The 10,295-nt window shown below is 37.9% G+C and overlaps 1 long non-coding RNA gene across 2 annotated transcripts; it reads left to right on the top strand.

The window, feature by feature from the left end:
• Positions 1-2,422: 2,422 nt before the first annotated feature.
• LOC110707376 lies at positions 2,423-7,999 on the top strand. 2 transcript variants are annotated; one of them, XR_002508475.1, is made up of 6 exons: positions 2,423-3,661; positions 3,855-3,909; positions 5,585-5,706; positions 6,443-6,802; positions 6,963-7,628; positions 7,754-7,999. It is a non-coding gene; the product is annotated as an uncharacterized LOC110707376 (long non-coding RNA). The 2 variants fall into 2 exon arrangements; XR_002508476.1 differs by lacking the exon at positions 5,585-5,706.
• The last annotated feature ends 2,296 nt before the right edge of the window (positions 8,000-10,295 follow it).

Genomic DNA, 10,295 nt, shown 5'->3' with positions numbered 1-10,295 from the left:
CGCAACCTGCAACCTTCTCCAGATGAAAAATTCTGAGAAAAACCTGGTGGTGCTTGCATATAGACCTCCTCAGCTAGATCTCCATGTAAGAAGGCATTTTTGACATTGAACTGGTGCAGTGGCCACTCTTTGTTTGCAGCAATCGAGAATAACACTCTAATGGTGCTAAAATTCGCCACTGGTGAGAAAGTTTCGTTATAATCAATTCCATATGTCTGAGTGTACCCTTTTGCAACCAATCTTGCTTTGTACCTTTCAATACTGCCATCTGCTTTGTACTTGATTGTGAAAACCCATCTACATCCCACTGGTTTCTTCTTTTTTTGGTAAGACACACTTTTCCCAGGTTTTATTTTGGATAAGTGCGTTGATCTCATCTTCCATCGCTTTCTTCCAGTGCTTACTTCTGAGAGCTTCTTCAGTTGTAGTGGGAATAGTTTCAGAGTAGATGGCTACATTACATGCCTTGGCTGTCTGAGATAGATTTCCTTCACTAATTCTGTCAACAGGATATTTGGATCGTTGTGCTTCAAATTCAGGATCATATCTCCTAGGTGGAATACCGCTTGTGCTTCGGGGAGGAAAGCTATACTTCCCAGTCTGCTCTTCATTTGACTGTTCAACAATGTTTTCAGGAGAAATTCCTGATATCATACTTCTTTCAGGAGAATTAGCAGACTCAGGAGAATTATCAGACTAAGGAGAAATATCAAAAGTGTTATGAGAGGAAATACTAGATGGAGTACATACCTCTCTTTCAGGATTCTCAGACAGGGTGACAGAATCACTAGGCATAGTTTCTGAATCGTTGTTATTGTTGAATTGTATTATGTTATCAGTCGTTTCTGTGGTTTTGCCTACTTGTTCTTTTGGATCAGGATCAGTCAACTCGGGATAAACTAACCAACTTTGATCATCACTCAAACTCTCCCCCTGAGATCTAAGGTGGGAGTAACAGTATTCAGTTTCAACAAAGTCACAATCCATGGTTACGTATAGCCGGTTTTTGACTGGATCGAAACATCGATATCCCTTTTGGTTTACTCCATATCCCACAAACACACATTTGACTGCTCGAGGTTCTAACTTATTTCTGCTACGCTTAGGTAAATGAACATAGACAACACATCCAAAGACCATGGGAGGCAGAGAATAGGAAATGGACACACTTGTATGGTTTTTAAGGGTGTCTAGTGGAGTAGCAAAGTTCAGGCTTTTTGTGGGAAGGCGGTTGGTTAGGTAATTTGCTGTAGCAATTGCTTCTGGCCAAAAATGAGCGGGAACGCATGAGTCAAACATCATGGCTCGAGTCATTTCCAAGAGAGTTCGGTTTTTTCGTTCCGCTACTCCATTTTGTTGTGGAGTATCGGGACAGGTAGTTTGGTGTATGAGACCATGGGTTTTTATGAAAGAGGCTAAGTCCTGATCTTTGTATTCTCCCCCATTATCAGATCTAAGGATGCGTATTTGTGTTTGGAATTGTGTTTGGGTCATATTATAAACGGACACAAATACATCATGCACATCAGATTTATTTTTCAGAAAATACACCCAACTCATTCTAGTGCAATCATCAATAAAAGTGACATAATACTAGAAACCATGATTATTAAATTCAGGGGCTGGTCCCCAAACATCAGAATGAATCAACACAAATGGAGTTTCAGTCTTACTACTACTTCTAGGATAAACATGTTTATGACTCTTGGCTAGAATACAAGACTTACAATCAAAAGAAATATTTGAACTAGCAAGGGAAGGGAAAAGTTTCTTTAAGTACCCTAAAGATGGATGACCTAATCGCCGATGCCACATCCAGAGTTGATGTTCAACCGTTCCTCGAACAAGCGCTGCGCTACCCTGTTGAGACATCTAATCAACATAATACAATCCATGTTCTTTAGTACCATGCCCAATGATCTTCCCCGTTTGAGAGTCCTGTATAACACAACCACTAGAATCCATTAGAACAGTACAATTTAACTCCTTGGTTAGTTGACTGATAGATAAGAGTTTATGAGCCAATTGAGGTACAAGAAGACAGTTGGATAATTTAATGTTATCCAAAACAGCAATTGAGCCCGAGCCTTTTGTTTCAATTTTTTCTCCATTAGCAGTCTGAATGTGACTTTTAATGGGGATATTTATTTTGTCAAGATCAGAATCATCAAAAGTCATAGTATCAGTGGCCCCGCAATCGAGTACCCAGTTTGTGTTTTTACACCTACTAAACAGTCCAATAGAAATGTTTTTCGGTTTATTAGATATTGAATCTGGTGTTTCAGTGGATTTATTTGGTCTAGTGGACTGATTTGTGGTATTGGGCTCAAACAACTTTTGTTGATTATTATCAATTGTGGGCTCAACAGTCATAGGCTCAAGACAAAGTGACTCAGTATATAAAGAAAAGGAAGAGTTTAAGGGTTTCATTCCTTCCTTTTTCACACCACTACTTTCCAAACCTGTCATGGAGGCAGCGGTGGCCACCATTGCTTCACCCTCTCCGTTGGTTGTCGTTTCTCCTGCTCCAAACGCCACCTTGCTTGTTCGGTTTTGACCCTCTCCCGTTTTCTTTTTTCGATCTGCCCACCAATCTGGGTATCCAATTAGCTTAAAACACCCTTCCTTGGTGTGTCGCGAACCGCCACAGTGGGTGCACCAGAGATGGGTCTTCTCATCTTCACGCCTAAATTTAGGCTTCTCCGTTCTACTCTTTGCAGCTAGATCTGTTCCGATTCCCGGTGATTCATTTGATGAGGGAATTTCGTTTTTCATTATTCCCCGGCGGGATATTTCTCTCCAGACGGTTGCGTAAGCCTCTTCGACAGTCGGTAGAGGCTCCCTTTGAAGGAGGTCTCTCCGATCTTTGTCCAACGTTTCATTTAATTCAGCAAGAATTGCACTACTACATTTTTAACCAAATGCAACGGCATAATAAAGGCTAATACAACGGTATTTTAACTGCCGTTGCAATAGAGTAGGCTATTGCCACGGATTTAAAACTAATGTTCATAGAGGTAGAGCTATTGCCACGGCTCTAAAGAACCGTTGCAATAACCTAGCTATTTTAACAAAAATGAGAGCTATTGCAACGGTATGTGTTGTATCATTAAAATTTTAGAAGCGCGCATTTCTTCCCTCCAATTTTTTCACCAAATATTTTGAACAAAACGTGTTTATTCACAACTCATTCTCACGGATTCTCACAGTACCCAATCTACCCATTCTCCATTTTCCCCATTTTCTCCATTTACCCCTATTCTCAATTTTCCCCATCTTCTCACATTTACATATTTGCTTCAACTCCAGAATTACTTCGAAATTCTGAGGTGAAAATCACTCAAAAAATCACTCAAAAAATAATGAGAATAAGCAAATAAATCTGAGGAAGTAGACGAAGGCGGCAGTCAGGAGGTGGTGGCTGATAGCGGCAGTCAGGCGGTGGTGGCTGACAGCGGCAGTTAGGCGGTGGTGGCTGATAGCGGTACATAGTATGTCACTTCTTCCAATCTTTCGTTCTTCGCTGCCTCACACCTCAGTCCTCACTAGCCTCCTGTAGTCCAGTAGATCGACCGTCGCCATGATCCGTCGTGCCTCAGTGCCTCACAGGAACTCGTCCGTCGTTGTTGCCACACCGTCGGCCGTCTTCGATGCATCAATGGTATGTCTTAATGTCTTATACTCTTAATTGATTAATTTAGTATATCTTGCTCTTATAATCGAAATCCCCAATTTGAAATTTTGATTGTTAACCCTATTTTTCAGATTTTAATGTTTCAATTGTAATAATAAACAAGCTCAATTGCTTATTATTCGATTTTAATCCCCAATTTGAATCTTCGTTTTTTTTGTAGTCTTCTTCTCCTTTCAACCTTTTATCTCTTTCCTCCTAATCTTCACAAAAATCAGGTACCTAATTCTTCCTTATTATTCTCTATTTTGATTTTTTCATGTAATTTTTTTTTTTAATTTTGATTGCTATATTATACCCTATTATAGGTGTCGTGAAATTCTATAGGCGTGAGAGCAACCATTAGTGGAGTTTATGTTGACTATGTTTTTCAATTTCTGTATCTGTGCTGCATAGAGGGATTTTGTTTGCTTTGTGTTCTCTGTGGCAATCTTGTTCCCTTGCCATGACATATAATTTTATACTTGTAAATTACATCTCTTCGTTACCTCTTGTTCGGTATTGACTACATGGAAAGAAAAGTTTGTTACTTGTGGAGTTCTGCTAATCCATTTCACTTTTCATATTTCAGTTTATGCTTTGGGGCCGGGTTTGATTGAGACAATTTATTGCATTGAGTTTTAGTACTAAATTGTCATACAGTGAATGTGATGCAAGGGCAGGTTTACATTTGCAAATTATTGTGTTTTCACGATTAATTATCTGATAGTGTATTAATTGTGGTTGACAAGTTTCGTTGTTGGTGGACTTGCTAATATCTCAAAATACAGAGACTAGCATCAGGTTCTTGTTACCTTATTAATGAAATTGTAATGAATTCTTCCGTTCTTCTTCATTTCACTTATCTTTTTTAGAACCAAACTGCTGGGAATGCTTTAACATTCATGAAGAGTTTTTCTTTTCTTACTACCACATATCATATTATATCCTTTTGAGCATTTAAACCAATACCTATTCATTTGGATAATATGCACTATTTCACTGTATTTATGTAAGCTGTGTTTTAGATATGTTTTCCCTGACTCTATAGTGGCCACCCAGTCATGGTTTATTCTTGCTCATGTAAGTCCTGATTCTTTCACCATCTTTTAGTTTAATCTTTTGAAGATGCAACATTGATATATACATATTTAACCTTTATCTCTTGACTGCCAGAAACCATTCTTCTCAAAATTTGGAGCCATTGTTACAATTTCTGTTCTTGGAACCTTTAAAGCCTCAATTTTTGTCTTGCCTTCTAGTGTAGGCATCTTTTGATCTCCTTTACCATCTGATAATGACTATATTGCTATTTGGATTTGCTTATGACTTGAACTGCCGTTGATTTCTGCTTTAGGTATCTTGATGGGGTCACATATCTTATATAAAAATTCCCATTTGTTGAATGTTATAATGTTTGGAGCACTGATAATATCAACTGATCATATCATTGTTTTGGCAATATTCTGGGTGACTCACTATTTTGTTTCTGTTTCCTGCTTGACGTGTTTCCATTATTTAATTTGTTTTCTTTACATTGTTAATAGATAATGTCATTCTTGTTGCTTGAAACTTATGCAACCTTTGTTTCCTACTATTTGCAACGAAATTTTTTATGCCTCATAAATAACACCCCTTTGTTGCATATAATAAGAAACAAAGGTAGTATGTGAATATAAATGGACAATTAGTTAACTAAACAAATTAAAAATTCTAATACAATCAAATAAATTTTAGACGTCAAATAGCCAAATTACTCTATCTTGTTAAATAAAAAATAAAATTGCAGCAGTCCATTTTACCAGGATGGGAGGGTTGGGAAGTTACTGAGTTAGAAACCTTAGTTTGCCTGTAAAATATATAGAGAATTTATAATAATTTTTACTAATCATATGGTACATTTTTAATTTCTAGACTTTCAGGACTGGTTTGAGAGTTGAGTGTTGTCATGGCCGTCTATTGGCTCAAGGCATATTATGCACTTTAGGGAGCTCAAATTAAATTTATGGGCCTCTTTACAAGGAGCCAATTTACAAGTGAGTTCATTTTCTTACTGCATACTTTTAATAGCCCTTTATTGTCTAGACTAAAATAAAAAATTGCCCCGGTTAAGGGTTCAAATGTCTGATTGTCAAAAAATTCTGGAGTTGGAAATGATTATTTTAGTAACTTCTCTGGTAAATTCTGAAATAGTTGCACCTGTAGCTTGTGTACTGGATTTGTTTGTAGTTCAGAAAAGTTGCATGTCCATTTATGAGGAAGCTCAATGTCCTGTAAAATGTAATGGCATAATGCTATAATCTTCTTAGAAACCAAATAGATCTTGCGTTTCACCTTTTAATAGAAGTTTGTATTATCATAACCTTTTAAAATACAAAATTGCCTCGGTTAAGGGTTCAAATGTCTGATTGTCAAAAAATTCTAAAGTTGTGAAATTATTATTTTAGTAACTTCTCTGGTAAATTCTGAAATAGTTGCACCTGTAGCTTGTGTACTGGATTTGTTTGTAGTTCAGAAAAGTTGCATGGCCATTTATGAGGAAGCTCAATGTCCTGTAAAATGTAATGGCATAATGCTATAGTTTGTATTATCATAACCTTTTAGAAGCCATAGTTTGTAAAATGTAATCTTAGAAACCAAATAGATCTTGTGTTTCACCTTTTAACAGAAGTTTGTATTATCATAACCTTTTAGAAGCCATAGTCTGTAATATTTAATAAAAGTTTTGATAGTCTTATAATATAACACTTACATTTTGCTTCCTGTTTTTAGTGACTCGTACGTGGTTCTATTCAAGGGTGTGGCCAAGCTGGGGACGAGCTTCAAACTAAGAAATCAGTTGATCAATCTAAGTACAGCAGCTCACAAGTCGTGATCCAAGTGGCAGTAGTAATCAGTGTAATGCTTTTTGTAAACAACAAAAGCTATGGAAGTGCATCTGAGATTACTGGTGTTAATGGCTTAATACCTCTGCTTCTGGCAAGAAGGAATTGAGCCTTGTTAAGGAGAGTGAAGGCTGTAAGCCCTTCGTACATGATCGGTTCAAGTTGAAAAGGAATTCATTCTGCAGAAAGAGAAGCAGCTCTACCTAAGTTCCTACAAAAACGGAAAAACCGAAGCTTTGCGAAAAAGGTGAGTAAACATCAGGGGACATATTTGTGGTATATGAACTTGACCTGAATTATTTGTGTGTATCTATAGATTATCATATGCCTAAATGTTTACATAGCTTGATTTTCAACGTCGAATGGTGGATTATCTCACAAGTATTAGTATTTGATTATAAATGCAGGTACGGTATCAAAGCAGGAAAAAAACTAGCATAGCAGCAGCCTATATGTGGCAATCTTGTTCCCTTGCCATGACATATAATTGTATACTTGTAAATTAGCTCTCTTCGTTACCTCTTGTTCGGTATTGACTACATGGAAAGAAAAGTTTGTTACTTGTGGAGTTCTGCTACCTCTTCCTTTCCTTGCTGCTTCTTGTGCATGGTGTTGGTCAGTCCCTGTTGTAGCTTGCTGCTGCAGTTCTTGCAGGCTTTGACTGTTTGTCTGCTGCCTTTCTAAGCTGTCTTGGTGCTGCTCTGCTTCTCCTATTCTGGAGGCTGCTGTCTATTGGCTGATGCTGCTGATGTGGTACTTGCCTCCCGCCTACTGTTGTTGATCTGATGTCTGCTATTGTTGCTGATTTGTTATCTGCTGCATGCTAATCTGCTGCTGCTGTTGATTGCTGTCTGGGGCTTGTGTGCTGCTGCTGCTATCTTCCTTTTTGCTGCTGCGTATTGCTGACGTCCTTGCTGCACTAATGACTAATGAGGTTGACTGCTTGCTGCACTAACGAGGCTGACTGCTTGCTGCACTAATGAGGCTGCTGCGTATATTAAGAGTTTTGAAGCAGCACTTTGTTGTAGTAATATGATTTGATCAACTGAGACGCAGCTGTTCAAATTGTCAAGGTATGTTGAACAATCATATGCTTTGTTAGTCACAAGTACCAATAAAGTAGTAATCTAATTTTATTCTGACTTGAACTACTTTTCCTATAAAAGCTTATGCCTTACCCTTTCTGTACCAATTGCAGGAGGTGGATAATAATGAAGTTGAAGAGGATGCTTCATGAATTGCTTTATGAGAAATTGGAGAAGCATGAGAAAAAAATGATAATGCGGTCCAAAGAATTGCCGAAAATATTGTTTGGCGGACAAAATGATTTAGTTTTAACTTTTAATTGTTTTTTTTCTTAGTTTAACTAGTGATAATTTAATTTTGTAATTTTCCTTATAGATAACAATGTAAAAACTTTGAATTCATATTAATAAAATTCTATTTTTTTTAAATTCTGATTTTAATTGTATTATTATTATTATTATTATTATTATTATTATTATTGGCATTAGGTATAGTGAACCGTGGCATTAGGGTATATGCATTGTGTGACATTAGGTATAGGGAACCGTGGCATTAGAGTATATGCACCGTGGCATTAGGTATAGGAAACCGTGGCATTAGGTATTATAGCTAATGCCACGACAATAATGTTGTCGTTGCATCAGGTATTGATCTAACGCCACGGATCATTGATGCCGTTGCATTAGGCCTAATACCATGGATTTTGACACCTAATGCAACGGATTTGAGGGTTGCAATAGATAAAAAATGTAGTAGTGTTGGTAAAGTCTATTTTGCTGAATTAATTTATTGTAAATTATTTTATCCTCCGAGCATGTCATTGGATTTGGTTGCCGCCGGTCAATTTCCTTCCAAATAGAGGAGAGCTTGCTATAATATGCCTCGATTTGGTCTCTATCTTGTTGGATTTTGTTGGCTTTGACGGTGAGATCGAGAACCTGTAATCCATCTCTCCCACTGTCGCACATAACCTCGATTCCCCTCCATAGTTCTCTGGCAGTAGGGAAGTCGAGAAACTGGTTCTGCAAATCTTGCTCTATGTTCTCAATTAACCACGAAATTACTATGGAATCACGTTGTGACCATTTGGTGTGATCTAGGTCATCGGGAGATGGCGGGGAGACAATGATGTGGTTGAGCCTACCTCTCCCACCGATCCCTAGATGCATCAATTTGGACCACTTTGTATAATTTTCATGGTTTAATTTTTCGGATTTTTGAAGGGTCTGATTTGTGGTTTCTACAGAGGATTTGTTGGTGTTTAACTGATTAAAAAGTTGCAACACATACATCCTCCATAGTCACCGATTTTGAGACTATTGATTGGTTTTGGTTTTCGGTTGTCATGGTATATGATAACGCCAAAGAACGTTTACCGGTCGCCGGAAAAACGAACCTGGCTCTGATACCAAATTAACAATTTAAAGATTGTATCTTTGGGATTTTCAATATTCTGTGTTAGGTATTCAATTGAGAGTTTACAGAAATTTATATACAAGGACTTGCCATATTACTACCCTAAAATTAAGCCTATAAAGAAGGAAAATTACTCAAAAATTACTAAGAGGAAAATAAGCAAAAAAATCTTGCATGTCCCTTCCTTGAGCTGATTGCTTGAATTTCTGTTCAAGGTATAAAACGAATTTTTGTTTTGAGATTGCGGTCTCATGAGGGCTTTGTTTATGAGGGTGAAACACCACGCATGGTGTTAGGGTTAGGGTTCCTCCACGGAACCACTCTAAAACCCACCTCCCTTGACAAATTAGGGTTTCAGCGAAGACAAGTGGGCGCAAATGAGGAATTAGGGTTTGGTTCTGGGTCTGGGTCATCACTTCCTGTCTTGAACAAGCCCAGATCTGTTGCCAAACCCCCTCCAGTGCGTAGGGTTTCTTATCTGTCTCAATTTCGAAGGATTCGAGGTCCTCCTAACAAAATCACTTGCGATGATGATGATGTAAATGTGGAGTCCCCCCTCTAAGCTCGTTAAACGGGCTTAATTTTGCCGTTGGTAACTGTTTTTATGAAACCCTAACTCAGTTCATTTTATGTTAATTGTTTTTTTTTAGAATCTTGTTTAGGTGGTGGAAGAATTAATCATGCTTATATACCAGTAACCTAGGTTACTGGCGGGATGGATAATTGTTGGTGAAATGTGTGTGGTTGTTGTTGTTGAAACAACATGTGTGTTATGCTGTTTTTAGGCTATAGTGTGGTTAGTTGTTGTTGTTGTTGATCCACCATGTTGTGGCTGTTGATACGTGTGGTTAGTTGTTGTTGTTGTTTATCTATTGTTGTTGTGTATGGCAGGTTGGGTTGGGATTTAATTGGGTTGAGGTGTTTTTTTGGGGCAGTAGATGGTCGGTTAGGGTCGTTTTATTGTGATTGTTAAGCTATTGTTGCTGTGATGTTTTGTGTGTTGTTATGTTATTGACGCTGCCTCTATAGTGGTTGTTGCCCTACTGTTAGTTATTGTTGTCTTTCCCCCTCCCCTGCCTGCTGCCCTGATGTCTTCCCCCTTAGCTTATTGGTTACTGCCCATGGTTTCCTTTGAAATCACCCCTAATGCATTGGCAGAGATAAAGACATGTACTAGCAACTTTTCTATGAGTCAATTATTCGAAAAAGGACCTATTGAATGTGTTTATAAAGCCAATTATCTAGATGGCAAGGTATCAGTAACTTGAATACTAACTCACTGTTGTTCTTAATACCGC

This window comes from Chenopodium quinoa, unplaced genomic scaffold (genome assembly GCF_001683475.1).
Source record: "Chenopodium quinoa cultivar QQ74 unplaced genomic scaffold, ASM168347v1, whole genome shotgun sequence".
NCBI classification, from domain to species: Eukaryota; Viridiplantae; Streptophyta; class Magnoliopsida; order Caryophyllales; family Amaranthaceae; genus Chenopodium; species Chenopodium quinoa.
Note: the sequence above shows the minus strand (reverse complement) of the source record. Positions and strands in the feature narration are given on the sequence as shown.